We start from the raw sequence: 25,345 nt of genomic DNA, 5'->3' as shown, positions 1-25,345 counted from the left end.
TACTGATATACTAACAGGTACACTACTGAGATACTAACAGATACACTACTGACATAGTAACAGATACACTACCGATATACTAACAGATACACTACTGACATACTAACAGATACACTACTGATATACTAACAGATACACTACTGATATACTAACAGATACACTACTGACATACTAACAGATACACTACTGATATACTAACAGATACAGATACACTACTGATATACTAACAGATACAGATACACTACTGATATACTAACAGATACACTACTGATATACTAACAGATACAGATACACTACTGATATACTAACAGATACACTACTGATATACTAACAAATACACTACTGATATACTAACAGATACACTACTGACATACTAACAGATACACTACTGATATACTAACATAAACACTACTGATTTACTAACAGATACACTACTGACATACAAACAGATACACTACTGATATACTAACAGATACAGATACACTACTGATATACTAACAGATACAGATACACTACTGATATACTAACAGATACACTACTGATATACTAACAGATACAGATACACTACTGATATACTAACATATACACTACTGACATAGTAACAGATACACTACTGATATACTAACAGGTACACTACTGAGATACTAACAGATACACTACTGACATAGTAACAGATACACTACCGATATACTAACAGATACACTACTGACATACTAACAGATACACTACTGACATACTAACAGATACACTACTGATATACTAACAGATACACTACTGACATACTAACAGATACACTACTGACATACTAACAGATACACTACTGATATACTAACAGATACACTAGTGATATACTAACAGATACACTACTGATATACTAACAGATACACTACTGATATACTAACAGATACAAACTGATATACTAACAGATACACTACTGATATACTAACAGATACACTACTGATATACTAACAGATACACTACTGACATACTAACAGATACAGATACACTACTGATATACTAACAGATACACTACTGACATAGTAACAGATACACTACTGATATACTAACAGATACACTACTGATATACTAACAGATACACTACTGACATACTAACAGATACACTACTGATATACTAACAGGTACACTACTGAGATACTAACATATACACAACTGACATAGTAACAGATACACTACTGATATAGTAACAGATACACTACTGACATACTAACAGATACACTACTGACATACTAACAGATACACTACTGATATACTAACAGATACACTACTGACATACTAACAGATACACTACGGACATGCTATCAGATACACTACTGATATACTAACAAATACACTACTGATATACTAACAGATACACTACTGATATACTAACAGATACACTACTGATATACTAACAGATACACTACTGATATACTAACAGATACACTACTGATATACTAAAATATACACTACTGATATCCTAACATATACACTACTGACATACTAACAGATACAGATACATTACTGATATACTAACAGATACACTACTGACATAGTAACAGATACACTACTGATATACTAACAGATACACTACTGATATACTAACAGATACACTACTGATATACTAACAGATACACTACTGATATACTAACAGATACACTACTGATATACTAACAGATACACTACTGACATACTAACAGATACACTACTGACATACTAACAGATACACCACTGATATACTAACAGATACACTACTGATATACTAAAATATACACTACTGATATACTAACAGATACACTACTGATATACTAACAGATACACTACTGACATACAAACAGATACACTACTGATATACTAACAGATACACTACTGACATAGTAACAGATACACTACTGATATACTAACAGATACACTACTGATATACTAACAGATACACTACTGATATACTAACAGATACACTACTGACATACAAACAGATACACTACTGATATACTAACAGATACACTACTGACATAGTAACAGATACACTACTGATATACTAACAGATACACTACTGATTTACTAACAGATACACTACTGACATACAAACAGATACACTACTGATATACTAACAGATACAGATACACTACTGATATACTAACAGATACAGATACACTACTGATATACTAACATATACACTACTGACATAGTAACAGATACACTACTGATATACTAACAGATACACTACTGACGTACTAACAGATACACTACTGATATACTAACAGGTACACTACTGAGATACTAACAGATACACTACTGATATAGTAACAGATACACTACTGATATACTAACAGATACACTACTGACATACTAACAGATACACTACTGATATACTAACAAATACACTATTGATATACTAACAGATACACTACTGACATACTAACAGATACACTACTGATATACTAACATAAACACTACTGATTTACTAACAGATACACTACTGACATACAAACAGATACACTACTGATATACTAACAGATACAGATACACTACTGATATACTAACAGATACAGATACACTACTGATATACTAACAGATACACTACTGATATACTAACAGATACAGATACACTACTGATATACTAACAGATACACTACTGATATACTAACAAATACACTACTGATATACTAACAGATACACTACTGACATACTAACAGATACACTACTGATATACTAACATAAACACTACTGATTTACTAACAGATACACTACTGACATACAAACAGATACACTACTGATATACTAACAGATACAGATACACTACTGATATACTAACAGATACAGATACACTACTGATATACTAACAGATACACTACTGATATACTAACAGATACAGATACACTACTGATATACTAACATATACACTACTGACATAGTAACAGATACACTACTGATATACTAACAGGTACACTACTGAGATACTAACAGATACACTACTGACATAGTAACAGATACACTACTGATATACTAACAGATACACTACTGACATACTAACAGATACACTACTGACATACTAACAGATACACTACTGATATACTAACAGATACACTACTGACATACTAACAGATACACTACTGACATACTAACAGATACACTACTGATATACTAACAGATACACTAGTGATATACTAACAGATACACTACTGATATACTAACAGATACACTACTGATATACTAACAGATACAAACTGATATACTAACAGATACACTACTGATATACTAACAGATACACTACTGATATACTAACAGATACACTACTGACATACTAACAGATACAGATACACTACTGATATACTAACAGATACACTACTGACATAGTAACAGATACACTACTGATATACTAACAGATACACTACTGATATACTAACAGATACACTACTGACATACTAACAGATACACTACTGATATACTAACAGGTACACTACTGAGATACTAACATATACACTACTGACATAGTAACAGATACACTACTGATATACTAACAGATACACTACTGACATACTAACAGATACACTACTGACATACTAACAGATACACTACTGATATACTAACAGATACACTACTGACATACTAACAGATACACTACTGACATGCTATCAGATACACTACTGATATACTAACAAATACACTACTGATATACTAACAGATACACTACTGATATACTAACAGATACACTACTGATATACTAACAGATACACTACTGATATACTAACAGATACACTACTGATATACTAAAATATACACTACTGATATCCTAACATATACACTACTGACATACTAACAGATACAGATACATTACTGTTATACTAACAGATACACTACTGACATAGTAACAGATACACTACTGATATACTAACAGATACACTACTGATATACTAACAGATACACTACTGATATACTAACAGATACACTACTGATATACTAACAGATACACTACTGATATACTAACAGATACACTACTGACATACTAACAGATACACTACTGACATACTAACAGATACACCACTGATATACTAACAGATACACTACTGATATACTAAAATATACACTACTGATATAGTAACAGATACACTACTGATATACTAACAGGTACACTACTGAGATACTAACAGATACACTACTGACATAGTAACAGATACACTACTGATATACTAACAGATACACTACTGACATACTAACAGATACACTACTGACATACTAACAGATACACTACTGATATACTAACAGATACACTACTGACATACTAACAGATACACTACTGACATACTAACAGATACACTACTGATATACTAACAGATACACTAGTGATATACTAACAGATACACTACTGATATACTAACAGATACACTACTGATATACTAACAGATACAAACTGATATACTAACAGATACACTACTGATATACTAACAGATACACTACTGATATACTAACAGATACACTACTGACATACTAACAGATACAGATACACTACTGATATACTAACAGATACACTACTGACATAGTAACAGATACACTACTGATATACTAACAGATACACTACTGATATACTAACAGATACACTACTGACATACTAACAGATACACTACTGATATACTAACAGGTACACTACTGAGATACTAACATATACACTACTGACATAGTAACAGATACACTACTGATATACTAACAGATACACTACTGACATACTAACAGATACACTACTGATATACTAACATAAACACTACTGATTTACTAACAGATACACTACTGACATACAAACAGATACACTACTGATATACTAACAGATACAGATACACTACTGATATACTAACAGATACAGATACACTACTGATATACTAACAGATACACTACTGATATACTAACAGATACAGATACACTACTGATATACTAACAGATACACTACTGATATACTAACAAATACACTACTGATATACTAACAGATACACTACTGACATACTAACAGATACACTACTGATATACTAACATAAACACTACTGATTTACTAACAGATACACTACTGACATACAAACAGATACACTACTGATATACTAACAGATACAGATACACTACTGATATACTAACAGATACAGATACACTACTGATATACTAACAGATACACTACTGATATACTAACAGATACAGATACACTACTGATATACTAACATATACACTACTGACATAGTAACAGATACACTACTGATATACTAACAGGTACACTACTGAGATACTAACAGATACACTACTGACATAGTAACAGATACACTACTGATATACTAACAGATACACTACTGACATACTAACAGATACACTACTGACATACTAACAGATACACTACTGATATACTAACAGATACACTACTGACATACTAACAGATACACTACTGACATACTAACAGATACACTACTGATATACTAACAGATACACTAGTGATATACTAACAGATACACTACTGATATACTAACAGATACACTACTGATATACTAACAGATACAAACTGATATACTAACAGATACACTACTGATATACTAACAGATACACTACTGATATACTAACAGATACACTACTGACATACTAACAGATACAGATACACTACTGATATACTAACAGATACACTACTGACATAGTAACAGATACACTACTGATATACTAACAGATACACTACTGATATACTAACAGATACACTACTGACATACTAACAGATACACTACTGATATACTAACAGGTACACTACTGAGATACTAACATATACACTACTGACATAGTAACAGATACACTACTGATATACTAACAGATACACTACTGACATACTAACAGATACACTACTGACATACTAACAGATACACTACTGATATACTAACAGATACACTACTGACATACTAACAGATACACTACTGACATGCTATCAGATACACTACTGATATACTAACAAATACACTACTGATATACTAACAGATACACTACTGATATACTAACAGATACACTACTGATATACTAACAGATACACTACTGATATACTAACAGATACACTACTGATATACTAAAATATACACTACTGATATCCTAACATATACACTACTGACATACTAACAGATACAGATACATTACTGTTATACTAACAGATACACTACTGACATAGTAACAGATACACTACTGATATACTAACAGATACACTACTGATATACTAACAGATACACTACTGATATACTAACAGATACACTACTGATATACTAACAGATACACTACTGATATACTAACAGATACACTACTGACATACTAACAGATACACTACTGACATACTAACAGATACACCACTGATATACTAACAGATACACTACTGATATACTAAAATATACACTACTGATATACTAACAGATACACTACTGATATACTAACAGATGCACTACTGACATACAAACAGATACACTACTGATATACTAACAGATACACTACTGACATAGTAACAGATACACTACTGATATACTAACAGATACACTACTGATATACTAACAGATACACTACTGATATACTAACAGATACACTACTGACATAGTAACAGATACACTACTGATATACTAACAGATACACTACTGATATACTAACAGATACACTACTGATATACTAACAGATACACTACTGACATACAAACAGATACACTACTGATATACTAACAGATACACTACTGACATAGTAACAGATACACTACTGATATACTAACATATACATTACTGATATACTAACAGATATACTACTGATATACTAACAGATACACTACTGATATACTAACAGATACACTACTGATATACTAGCAGATACACTACTGATATACTAACAGATACACTACTGATATACTAACATATACAGATACACTACTGATATACTAACAGATAAACTACTTATATACTCACAGATACACTACTGATATACTAACAGATACACTACTGATATACTAACAGATATACTACTGATATACTAACAGATACACTACTGATATACTAACAGATACACTACTGATATACTAGCAGATACACTACTGATATACTAACAGATACACTACTGATATACTAACAGATACAGATACACTACTGATATACTAACAGATACACTACTGACATACTAACAGATACACTACTGACATACTAACAGATACACCACTGATATACTAACAGATACACTACTGATATACTAACAGATACACTACTGACATACAAACAGATACACTACTGATATACTAACAGATACACTACTGACATAGTAACAGATACACTACTGATATACTAACAGATACACTACTGATATACTAACAGATACACTACTGATATACTAACAGATACACTACTGACATAGTAACAGATACACTACTGATATACTAACAGATACACTACTGATATACTAACAGATACACTACTGATATACTAACAGATACACTACTGACATACAAACAGATACACTACTGATATACTAACAGATACACTACTGACATAGTAACAGATACACTACTGATATACTAACATATACATTACTGATATACTAACAGATATACTACTGATATACTAACAGATACACTACTGATATACTAACAGATACACTACTGATATACTAGCAGATACACTACTGATATACTAACAGATACACTACTGATATACTAACATATACAGATACACTACTGATATACTAACAGATAAACTACTTATATACTCACAGATACACTACTGATATACTAACAGATACACTACTGATATACTAACAGATATACTACTGATATACTAACAGATACACTACTGATATACTAACAGATACACTACTGATATACTAGCAGATACACTACTGATATACTAACAGATACACTACTGATATACTAACAGATACAGATACACTACTGATATACTAACAGATACACTACTGACATACTAACAGATACACTACTGACATACTAACAGATACACCACTGATATACTAACAGATACACTACTGATATACTAACAGATACACTACTGACATACAAACAGATACACTACTGATATACTAACAGATACACTACTGACATAGTAACAGATACACTACTGATATACTAACAGATACACTACTGATATACTAACAGATACACTACTGATATACTAACAGATTCACTACTGACATACAAACAGATACACTACTGATATACTAACAGATACACTACTGACATAGTAACAGATACACTACTGATATACTAACAGATACACTACTGATTTACTAACAGATACACTACTGACATACAAACAGATACACTACTGATATACTAACAGATACAGATACACTACTGATATACTAACAGATACAGATACACTACTGATATACTAACATATACACTACTGACATAGTAACAGATACACTACTGATATACTAACATATACACTACTGACGTACTAACAGATACACTACTGATATACTAACAGGTACACTACTGAGATACTAACAGATACACTACTGATATAGTAACAGATACACTACTGATATACTAACAGATACACTACTGACATACTAACAGATACACTACTGACATACTAACAGATACACTACTGATATACTAACAGATACACTACTGACATACTAACAGATACACTACTGACATACTAACAGATACACTACTGATATACTAACAGATACACTACTGATATACTAACAGATACACTACTGATATACTAACAGATACACTACTGATATACTAACAGATACACTACTGATATACTAACAGATACACTACTGACATACTAACAGATACAGATACACTACTGATATACTAACAGATACACTACTGACATAGTAACAGATACACTACTGATATACTAACAGATACACTACTGATATACTAACAGATACACTACTGACATACTAACAGATACACTACTGATATACTAACAGGTACACTACTGAGATACTAACAGATACACTACTGACATAGTAACAGATACACTACTGATATACTAACAGATACACTACTGACATACTAACAGATACACTACTGACATACTAACAGATACACTACTGATATACTAACAGATACACTACTGACATACTAACAGATACACTACTGACATGCTATCAGATACACTACTGATATACTAACAAATACACTACTGATATACTAACAGATACACTACTGATATACTAACAGATACACTACTGATATACTAACAGATACACTACTGATATACTAACAGATACACTACTGATATATTAAAATATACACTACTGATATCCTAACATATACACTACTGACATAGTAACAGATACAGATACATTACTGATATACTAACAGATACACTACTGACATAGTAACAGATACACTACTGATATACTAACAGATACATTACTGATATACTAACAGATATACTACTGATATACTAACAGATACACTACTGATATACTAACAGATACACTACTGATATACTAACAGATACACTACTGATATACTAACAGATACACTACTGATATACTAACAGATACACTACTGACATACTAACAGATACAGATACACTACTGATATACTAACAGATACACTACTGACATAGTAACAGATACACTACTGATATACTAACAGATACACTACTGATATACTAACAGATACACTACTGACATACTAACAGATACACTACTGATATACTAACAGGTACACTACTGAGATACTAACAGATACACTACTGACATAGTAACAGATACACTACTGATATACTAACAGATACACTACTGACATACTAACAGATACACTACTGACATACTAACAGATACACTACTGATATACTAACAGATACACTACTGACATACTAACAGATACACTACTGACATGCTATCAGATACACTACTGATATACTAACAAATACACTACTGATATACTAACAGATACAGATACACTACTGATATACTAACAGATACACTACTGACATAGTAACAGATACACTACTGATATACTAACAGATACACTACTGATATACTAACAGATACACTACTGACATACTAACAGATACACTACTGACATAGTAACAGATACACTACTGACATACTAACAGATACACTACTGACATACTAACAGATACACTACTGATATACTAACATATACACTACTGATATACTAACAGATACACTACTGATATAGTAACAGATATACTACTGATATACTAACAGATACACTACTGATATACTAACAGATACAGATACACTACTGATATACTAACATATACACTACTGACGTACTAACAGATACACTACTGATATACTAACAGATACACTACTGATATACTAACAGATACACTACTGACATACTAACAGATACACTACTGACATACTAACAGATACACCACTGATATACTAACAGATACACTACTGATATACTAAAATATACACTACTGATATACTAACAGATACACTACTGACATACAAACAGATACACTACTGATATACTAACAGATACACTACTGACATAGTAACAGATACACTACTGATATACTAACAGATACACTACTGATATACTAACAGATACACTACTGACATACTAACAGATACACTACTGATATACTAACAGATACACTACTGATATACTAACAGATACACTACTGTTATACTAACAGATACACTACTGACATACTAACAGATACACTGCTGATATACTAACAGATACACTACTGATATACTAACAGATACACTACTGATATACTAACAAATACACTACTGATATACTAACAGATACACTACTGACATACTAACAGATACACTACTGATATACTAACATAAACACTACTGATTTACTAACAGATACACTACTGACATACAAACAGATACACTACTGATATACTAACAGATACAGATACACTACTGATATACTAACAGATACAGATACACTACTGATATACTAACAGATACACTACTGATATACTAACAGATACAGATACACTACTGATATACTAACAGATACACTACTGATATACTAACAAATACACTACTGATATACTAACAGATACACTACTGACATACTAACAGATACACTACTGATATACTAACATAAACACTACTGATTTACTAACAGATACACTACTGACATACAAACAGATACACTACTGATATACTAACAGATACAGATACACTACTGATATACTAACAGATACAGATACACTACTGATATACTAACAGATACACTACTGATATACTAACAGATACAGATACACTACTGATATACTAACATATACACTACTGACATAGTAACAGATACACTACTGATATACTAACAGGTACACTACTGAGATACTAACAGATACACTACTGACATAGTAACAGATACACTACCGATATACTAACAGATACACTACTGACATACTAACAGATACACTACTGACATACTAACAGATACACTACTGATATACTAACAGATACACTACTGACATACTAACAGATACACTACTGACATACTAACAGATACACTACTGATATACTAACAGATACACTAGTGATATACTAACAGATACACTACTGATATACTAACAGATACACTACTGATATACTAACAGATACAAACTGATATACTAACAGATACACTACTGATATACTAACAGATACACTACTGATATACTAACAGATACACTACTGACATACTAACAGATACAGATACACTACTGATATACTAACAGATACACTACTGACATAGTAACAGATACACTACTGATATACTAACAGATACACTACTGATATACTAACAGATACAATACTGACATACTAACAGATACACTACTGATATACTAACAGGTACACTACTGAGATACTAACATATACACTACTGACATAGTAACAGATACACTACTGATATACTAACAGATACACTACTGACATACTAACAGATACACTACTGACATACTAACAGATACACTACTGATATACTAACAGATACACTACTGACATACTAACAGATACACTACGGACATGCTATCAGATACACTACTGATATACTAACAAATACACTACTGATATACTAACAGATACACTACTGATATACTAACAGATACACTACTGATATACTAACAGATACACTACTGATATACTAACAGATACACTACTGATATACTAAAATATACACTACTGATATCCTAACATATACACTACTGACATACTAACAGATACAGATACATTACTGATATACTAACAGATACACTACTGACATAGTAACAGATACACTACTGATATACTAACAGATACACTACTGATATACTAACAGATACACTACTGATATACTAACAGATACACTACTGATATACTAACAGATACACTACTGATATACTAACAGATACACTACTGACATACTAACAGATACACTACTGACATACTAACAGATACACCACTGATATACTAACAGATACACTACTGATATACTAAAATATACACTACTGATATACTAACAGATACACTACTGATATACTAACAGATACACTACTGACATACAAACAGATACACTACTGATATACTAACAGATACACTACTGACATAGTAACAGATACACTACTGATATACTAACAGATACACTACTGATATACTAACAGATACACTACTGATATACTAACAGATACACTACTGACATACAAACAGATACACTACTGATATACTAACAGATACACTACTGACATAGTAACAGATACACTACTGATATACTAACAGATACACTACTGATTTACTAACAGATACACTACTGACATACAAACAGATAAACTACTGATATACTAACAGATACAGATACACTACTGATATACTAACAGATACAGATACACTACTGATATACTAACATATACACTACTGACATAGTAACAGATACACTACTGATATACTAACAGATACACTACTGACGTACTAACAGATACACTACTGATATACTAACAGGTACACTACTGAGATACTAACAGATACACTACTGATATAGTAACAGATACACTACTGATATACTAACAGATACACTACTGACATACTAACAGATACACTACTGATATACTAACAAATACACTATTGATATACTAACAGATACACTACTGACATACTAACAGATACACTACTGATATACTAACATAAACACTACTGATTTACTAACAGATACACTACTGACATACAAACAGATACACTACTGATATACTAACAGATACAGATACACTACTGATATACTAACAGATACAGATACACTACTGATATACTAACAGATACACTACTGATATACTAACAGATACAGATACACTACTGATATACTAACAGATACACTACTGATATACTAACAAATACACTACTGATATACTAACAGATACACTACTGACATACTAACAGATACACTACTGATATACTAACATAAACACTACTGATTTACTAACAGATACACTACTGACATACAAACAGATACACTACTGATATACTAACAGATACAGATACACTACTGATATACTAACAGATACAGATACACTACTGATATACTAACAGATACACTACTGATATACTAACAGATACAGATACACTACTGATATACTAACATATACACTACTGACATAGTAACAGATACACTACTGATATACTAACAGGTACACTACTGAGATACTAACAGATACACTACTGACATAGTAACAGATACACTACTGATATACTAACAGATACACTACTGACATACTAACAGATACACTACTGACATACTAACAGATACACTACTGATATACTAACAGATACACTACTGACATACTAACAGATACACTACTGACATACTAACAGATACACTACTGATATACTAACAGATACACTAGTGATATACTAACAGATACACTACTGATATACTAACAGATACACTACTGATATACTAACAGATACAAACTGATATACTAACAGATACACTACTGATATACTAACAGATACACTACTGATATACTAACAGATACACTACTGACATACTAACAGATACAGATACACTACTGATATACTAACAGATACACTACTGACATAGTAACAGATACACTACTGATATACTAACAGATACACTACTGATATACTAACAGATACACTACTGACATACTAACAGATACACTACTGATATACTAACAGGTACACTACTGAGATACTAACATATACACTACTGACATAGTAACAGATACACTACTGATATACTAACAGATACACTACTGACATACTAACAGATACACTACTGACATACTAACAGATACACTACTGATATACTAACAGATACACTACTGACATACTAACAGATACACTACTGACATGCTATCAGATACACTACTGATATACTAACAAATACACTACTGATATACTAACAGATACACTACTGATATACTAACAGATACACTACTGATATACTAACAGATACACTACTGATATACTAACAGATACACTACTGATATACTAAAATATACACTACTGATATCCTAACATATACACTACTGACATACTAACAGATACAGATACATTACTGTTATACTAACAGATACACTACTGACATAGTAACAGATACACTACTGATATACTAACAGATACACTACTGATATACTAACAGATACACTACTGATATACTAACAGATACACTACTGATATACTAACAGATACACTACTGATATACTAACAGATACACTACTGACATACTAACAGATACACTACTGACATACTAACAGATACACCACTGATATACTAACAGATACACTACTGATATACTAAAATATACACTACTGATATACTAACAGATACACTACTGATATACTAACAGATGCACTACTGACATACAAACAGATACACTACTGATATACTAACAGATACACTACTGACATAGTAACAGATACACTACTGATATACTAACAGATACACTACTGATATACTAACAGATACACTACTGATATACTAACAGATACACTACTGACATACAAACAGATACACTACTGATATACTAACAGATACACTACTGACATAGTAACAGATACACTACTGATATACTAACAGATACATTACTGATATACTAACAGATATACTACTGATATACTAACAGATACACTACTGATATACTAACAGATACACTACTGATATACTAGCAGATACACTACTGATATACTAACAGATACACTACTGATATACTAACATATACAGATACACTACTGATATACTAACAGATAAACTACTTATATACTCACAGATACACTACTGATATACTAACAGATACACTACTGATATACTAACAGATATACTACTGATATACTAACAGATACACTACTGATATACTAACAGATACACTACTGATATACTAGCAGATACACTACTGATATACTAACAGATACACTACTGATATACTAACAGATACAGATACACTACTGATATACTAACAGATACACTACTGACATACTAACAGATACACTACTGACATACTAACAGATACACCACTGATATACTAACAGATACACTACTGATATACTAAAATATACACTACTGATATACTAACAGATACACTACTGATATACTAACAGATACACTACTGACATACAAACAGATACACTACTGATATACTAACAGATACACTACTGACATAGTAACAGATACACTACTGATATACTAACAGATACACTACTGATATACTAACAGATACACTACTGATATACTAACAGATTCACTACTGACATACAAACAGATACACTACTGATATACTAACAGATACACTACTGACATAGTAACAGATACACTACTGATATACTAACAGATACACTACTGATTTACTAACAGATACACTACTGACATACAAACAGATACACTACTGATATACTAACAGATACAGATACACTACTGATATACTAACAGATACAGATACACTACTGATATACTAACATATACACTACTGACATAGTAACAGATACACTACTGATATACTAACATATACACTACTGACGTACTAACAGATACACTACTGATATACTAACAGGTACACTACTGAGATACTAACAGATACACTACTGATATAGTAACATATACACTACTGATATACTAACAGATACACTACTGACATACTAACAGATACACTACTGACATACTAACAGATACACTACTGATATACTAACAGATACACTACTGACATACTAACAGATACACTACTGACATACTAACAGATACACTACTGATATACTAACAGATACACTACTGATATACTAACAGATACACTACTGATATACTAACAGATACACTACTGATATACTAACAGATACACTACTGATATACTAACAGATACACTACTGACATACTAACAGATACAGATACACTACTGATATACTAACAGATACACTACTGACATAGTAACAGATACACTACTGATATACTAACAGATACACTACTGATATACTAACAGATACACTACTGACATACTAACAGATACACTACTGATATACTAACAGGTACACTACTGAGATACTAACAGATACACTACTGACATAGTAACAGATACACTACTGATATACTAACAGATACACTACTGACATACTAACAGATACACTACTGACATACTAACAGATACACTACTGATATACTAACAGATACACTACTGACATACTAACAGATACACTACTGACATGCTATCAGATACACTACTGATATACTAACAAATACACTACTGATATACTAACAGATACACTACTGATATACTAACAGATACACTACTGATATACTAACAGATACACTACTGATATACTAACAGATACACTACTGATATATTAAAATATACACTACTGATATCCTAACATATACACTACTGACATAGTAACAGATACAGATACATTACTGATATACTAACAGATACACTACTGACATAGTAACAGATACACTACTGATATACTAACAGATACATTACTGATATACTAACAGATATACTACTGATATACTAACAGATACACTACTGATATACTAACAGATACACTACTGATATACTAACAGATACACTACTGATATACTAACAGATACACTACTGATATACTAACAGATACACTACTGATATACTAACAGATACACTACTGACATACTAACAGATACAGATACACTACTGATATACTAACAGATACACTACTGACATAGTAACAGATACACTACTGATATACTAACAGATACACTACTGATATACTAACAGATACACTACTGACATACTAACAGATACACTACTGATATACTAACAGGTACACTACTGAGATACTAACAGATACACTACTGACATAGTAACAGATACACTACTGATATACTAACAGATACACTACTGACATACTAACAGATACACTACTGACATACTAACAGATACACTACTGATATACTAACAGATACACTACTGACATACTAACAGATACACTACTGACATGCTATCAGATACACTACTGATATACTAACAAATACACTACTGATATACTAACAGATACACTACTGATATACTAACAGATACACTACTGATATACTAACAGATACACTACTGATATATTAAAATATACACTACTGATATCCTAACATATACACTACTGACATACTAACAGATACAGATACATTACTGATATACTAACAGATACACTACTGACATAGTAACAGATACACTACTGATATACTAACAGATACATTACTGATATACTAACAGATATACTACTGATATACTAACAGATACACTACTGATATACTAACAGATACACTACTGATATACTAGCAGATACACTACTGATATACTAACAGGTACACTACTGATATACTAACATATACAGATACACTACTGATATACTAACAGATAAACTACTTATATACTCACAGATACACTACTGATATACTAAAATATACACTACTGATATACTAACAGATACACTACTGATATACTAGCAGATATACTACTGATATACTAACAGATACACTACTGATATACTAACAGATACACTACTGATATACTAGCAGATACACTACTGATATACTAACAGATACACTACTGATATACTAACATATACAGATACACTACTGATATACTAACAGATAAACTACTTATATACTCACAGATACACTACTGATATACTAACAGATACACTACTGATATACTAACAGATATACTACTGATATACTAACAGATACACTACTGATATACTAACAGATACACTACTGATATACTAGCAAATACACTACTGATATACTAACAGATACACTACTGATATACTAACAGATACAGATACACTACTGATATACTAACAGATATACTACTGATATACTAACAGATACACTACTGATATACTAACAGATACACTACTGATATACTAGCAGATACACTACTGATATACTAACAGGTACACTACTGATATACTAACATATACAGATACACTACTGATATACTAACAGATAAACTACTTATATACTCACAGATACACTACTGATATACTAAAATATACACTACTGATATACTAACAGATACACTACTGATATACTAACAGATACACTACTGACATACAAACAGATACACTACTGATATACTAACAGATACACTACTGACATAGTAACAGATACACTACTGATATACTAACAGATACACTACTGATATACTAACAGATACACTACTGATATACTAACAGATTCACTACTGACATACAAACAGATACACTACTGATATACTAACAGATACACTACTGACATAGTAACAGATACACTACTGATATACTAACAGATACACTACTGATTTACTAACAGATACACTACTGACATACAAACAGATACACTACTGATATACTAACAGATACAGATACACTACTGATATACTAACAGATACACTACTGATATACTAACAGATTCACTACTGACATACAAACAGATACACTACTGATATACTAACAGATACACTACTGACATAGTAACAGATACACTACTGATATACTAACAGATACACTACTGATTTACTAACAGATACACTACTGACATACAAACAGATACACTACTGATATACTAAAAGATACAGATACACTACTGATATACTAACAGATACAGATACACTACTGATATACTAACATATACACTACTGACATAGTAACAGATACACTACTGATATACTAACAGATACACTACTGATATACTAACAGATTCACTACTGACATACAAACAGATACACTACTGATATACTAACAGATACACTACTGACATAGTAACAGATACATTACTGATTTACTAACAGATACACTACTGACATACAAACAGATACACTACTGATATACTAACAGATACAGATACACTACTGATATACTAACAGATACACTACTGATATACTAACAGATTCACTACTGACATACAAACAGATACACTACTGATATACTAACAGATACACTACTGACATAGTAACAGATACACTACTGATATACTAACAGATACACTACTGATTTACTAACAGATACACTACTGACATACAAACAGATACACTACTGATATACTAACAGATACAGATACACTACTGATATACTAACAGATACAGATACACTACTGATATACTAACATATACACTACTGACATAGTAACAGATACACTACTGATATACTAACATATACACTACTGACGTACTAACAGATACACTACTGATATACTAACAGGTACACTACTGAGATACTAACAGATACACTACTGATATAGTAACAGATACACTACTGATATACTAACAGATACACTACTGACATACTAACAGATACACTACTGACATACTAACAGATACACTACTGATATACTAACAGATACACTACTGACATACTAACAGATACACTACTGACATACTAACAGATACACTACTGATATACTAACAGATACACTACTGATATACTAACAGATACACTACTGATATACTAACAGATACACTACTGATATACTAACAGATACACTACTGATATACTAACAGATACACTACTGACATACTAACAGATACAGATACACTACTGATATACTAACAGATACACTACTGACATAGTAACAGATACACTACTGATATACTAACAGATACACTACTGATATACTAACAGATACACTACTGACATACTAACAGATACACTACTGATATACTAACAGGTACACTACTGAGATACTAACAGATACACTACTGACATAGTAACAGATACACTACTGATATACTAACAGATACACTACTGACATACTAACAGATACACTACTGACATACTAACAGATACACTACTGATATACTAACAGATACACTACTGACATACTAACAGATACACTACTGACATGCTATCAGATACACTACTGATATACTAACAAATACACTACTGATATACTAACAGATACACTACTGATATACTAACAGATACACTACTGATATACTAACAGATACACTACTGATATATTAAAATATACACTACTGATATCCTAACATATACACTACTGACATACTAACAGATACAGATACATTACTGATATACTAACAGATACACTACTGACATAGTAACAGATACACTACTGATATACTAACAGATACATTACTGATATACTAACAGATATACTACTGATATACTAACAGATACACTACTGATATACTAACAGATACACTACTGATATACTAGCAGATACACTACTGATATACTAACAGGTACACTACTGATATACTAACATATACAGATACACTACTGATATACTAACAGATAAACTACTTATATACTCACAGATACACTACTGATATACTAAAATATACACTACTGATATACTAACAGATACACTACTGATATACTAACAGATACACTACTGACATACAAACAGATACACTACTGATATACTAACAGATACACTACTGACATAGTAACAGATACACTACTGATATACTAACAGATACACTACTGATATACTAACAGATACACTACTGATATACTAACAGATTCACTACTGACATACAAACAGATACACTACTGATATACTAACAGATACACTACTGACATAGTAACAGATACACTACTGATATACTAACAGATACACTACTGATTTACTAACAGATACACTACTGACATACAAACAGATACACTACTGATATACTAACAGATACAGATACACTACTGATATACTAACAGATACAGATACACTACTGATATACTAACATATACACTACTGACATAGTAACAGATACACTACTGATATACTAACATATACACTACTGACGTACTAACAGATACACTACTGATATACTAACAGGTACACTACTGAGATACTAACAGATACACTACTGATATAGTAACAGATACACTACTGATATACTAACAGATACACTACTGACATACTAACAGATACACTACTGACATACTAACAGATACACTACTGATATACTAAAAGATACACTACTGACATACTAACAGATACACTACTGACATACTAACAGATACACTACTGATATACTAACAGATACACTACTGATATACTAACAGATACACTACTGATATACTAACAGATACACTACTGATATACTAACAGATACACTACTGATATACTAACAGATACACTACTGATATACTAACAGATACACTACTGATATACTAACAGATACACTACTGACATACTAACAGATACAGATACACTACTGATATACTAACAGATACACTACTGACATAGTAACAGATACACTACTGATATACTAACAGATACACTACTGATATACTAACAGATACACTACTGACATACTAACAGATACACTACTGATATACTAACAGGTACACTACTGAGATACTAACAGATACACTACTGACATAGTAACAGATACACTACTGATATACTAACAGATACACTACTGACATACTAACAGATACACTACTGACATACTAACAGATACACTACTGATATACTAACAGATACACTACTGACATACTAACAGATACACTACTGACATGCTATCAGATACACTACTGATATACTAACAAATACACTACTGATATACTAACAGATACACTACTGATATACTAACAGATACACTACTGATATACTAACAGATACACTACTGATATATTAAAATATACACTACTGATATCCTAACATATACACTACTGACATACTAACATATACAGATACATTACTGATATACTAACAGATACACTACTGACATAGTAACAGATACACTACTGATATACTAACAGATACATTACTGATATACTAACAGATATACTACTGATATACTAACAGATACACTACTGATATACTAACAGATACACTACTGATATACTAGCAGATACACTACTGATATACTAACAGATACACTACTGATATACTAACATATACAGATACACTACTGATATACTAACAGATAAACTACTTATATACTCACAGATACACTACTGATATACTAACAGATACACTACTGATATACTAACAGATATACTACTGATATACTAACAGATACACTACTGATATACTAACAGATACACTACTGATATACTAGCAGATACACTACTGATATACTAACAGATACACTACTGATATACTAACAGATACACTACTGACATAGTAACAGATACACTACTGATATACTAACAGATACACAACTGATATACTAACAGATACACTACTGATATACTAACAGATACACTACTGACATACAAACAGATACACTACTGATATACTAACAGATACACTACTGACATAGTAACAGATACACTACTGATATACTAACAGATACACTACTGATTTACTAACAGATACACTACTGACATGCAAACAGATACACTACTGATATACTAACATATACAGATACACTACTGATATACTAACAGATACAGATACACTACTGATATACTAACATATACACTACTGACATAGTAACAGATACACTACTGATATACTAACAGATACACTACTGACATACTAACAGATACAGATACACTACTGAGATACTAACAGATACACTACTGACATAGTAACAGATACACTACTGATATACTAACAGATACACTACTGACATACTAACAGATACACTACTGACATACTAACAGATACACTACTGATATACTAACAGATACACTACTGACATACTAACAGATACACTACTGACATGCTATCAGATACACTACTGATATACTAACAAATACACTACTGATATACTAACAGATACACTACTGATATACTAACAGATACACTACTGATATACTAACAGATACACTACTGATATACTAACAGATACACTACTGATATACTAAAATATACACTACTGATATCCTAACATATACACTACTGACATACTAACAGATACAGATACATTACTGATATACTAACAGATACACTACTGACATAGTAACAGATACACTACTGATATACTAACAGATACATTACTGATATACTAACAGATATACTACTGATATACTAACAGATACACTACTGATATACTAACAGATACACTACTGATATACTAGCAGATACACTACTGATATACTAACAGATACACTACTGATATACTAACATATACAGATACACTACTGATATACTAACAGATAAACTACTTATATACTCACAGATACACTACTGATATACTAACAGATACACTACTGATATACTAACAGATATACTACTGATATACTAACAGATACACTACTGATATACTAACAGATACACTACTGATATACTAGCAGATACACTACTGATATACTAACAGATACACTACTGATATACTAACAGATACAGATACACTACTGATATACTAACAGATACACAACTGACATACTAACAGATACACTACTGATATACTAACAGATACACTACTGACATACTAACAGATACACTACTGACATGCTATCAGATACACTACTGATATACTAACAAATACACTACTGATATACTAACAGATACACTACTGATATACTAACAGATACACTACTGATATACTAACAGATACACTACTGATATACTAACAGATACACTACTGATATACTAACAGATACACTACTGATATACTAACAGATACACTACTGATATACTAACAGATACACTACTGATATACTAACAGATACACTACTGATATACTAACAGATACACTACTGACATACTAACAGATACAGATACACTACTGATATACTAACAGATACACTACTGACATAGTAACAGATACACTACTGATATACTAACAGATACACTACTGATATACTAACAGATACACTACTGACATACTAACAGATACACTACTGATATACTAACAGGTACACTACTGAGATACTAACAGATACACTACTGACATAGTAACAGATACACTACTGATATACTAACAGATACACTACTGACATACTAACAGATACACTACTGACATACTAACAGATACACTACTGATATACTAACAGATACACTACTGACATACTAACAGATACACTACTGACATGCTATCAGATACACTACTGATATACTAACAAATACACTACTGATATACTAACAGATACACTACTGATATACTAACAGATACACTACTGATATACTAACAGATACACTACTGATATATTAAAATATACACTACTGATATCCTAACATATACACTACTGACATACTAACATATACAGATACATTACTGATATACTAACAGATACACTACTGACATAGTAACAGATACACTACTGATATACTAACAGATACATTACTGATATACTAACAGATATACTACTGATATACTAACAGATACACTACTGATATACTAACAGATACACTACTGATATACTAGCAGATACACTACTGATATACTAACAGATACACTACTGATATACTAACATATACAGATACACTACTGATATACTAACAGATAAACTACTTATATACTCACAGATACACTACTGATATACTAACAGATACACTACTGATATACTAACAGATATACTACTGATATACTAACAGATACACTACTGATATACTAACAGATACACTACTGATATACTAGCAGATACACTACTGATATACTAACAGATACACTACTGATATACTAACAGATACACTACTGACATAGTAACAGATACACTACTGATATACTAACAGATACACAACTGATATACTAACAGATACACTACTGATATACTAACAGATACACTACTGACATACAAACAGATACACTACTGATATACTAACAGATACACTACTGACATAGTAACAGATACACTACTGATATACTAACAGATACACTACTGATTTACTAACAGATACACTACTGACATGCAAACAGATACACTACTGATATACTAACAGATACAGATACACTACTGATATACTAACAGATACAGATACACTACTGATATACTAACATATACACTACTGACATAGTAACAGATACACTACTGATATACTAACAGATACA

The sequence above is a fragment of the Coregonus lavaretus genome (genome assembly GCF_964263955.1).
Source record: "Coregonus lavaretus genome assembly, contig: HAP1_SCAFFOLD_295, whole genome shotgun sequence".
Lineage (NCBI taxonomy): Eukaryota > Metazoa > Chordata > Actinopteri > Salmoniformes > Salmonidae > Coregonus > Coregonus lavaretus.
Note: the sequence above shows the minus strand (reverse complement) of the source record.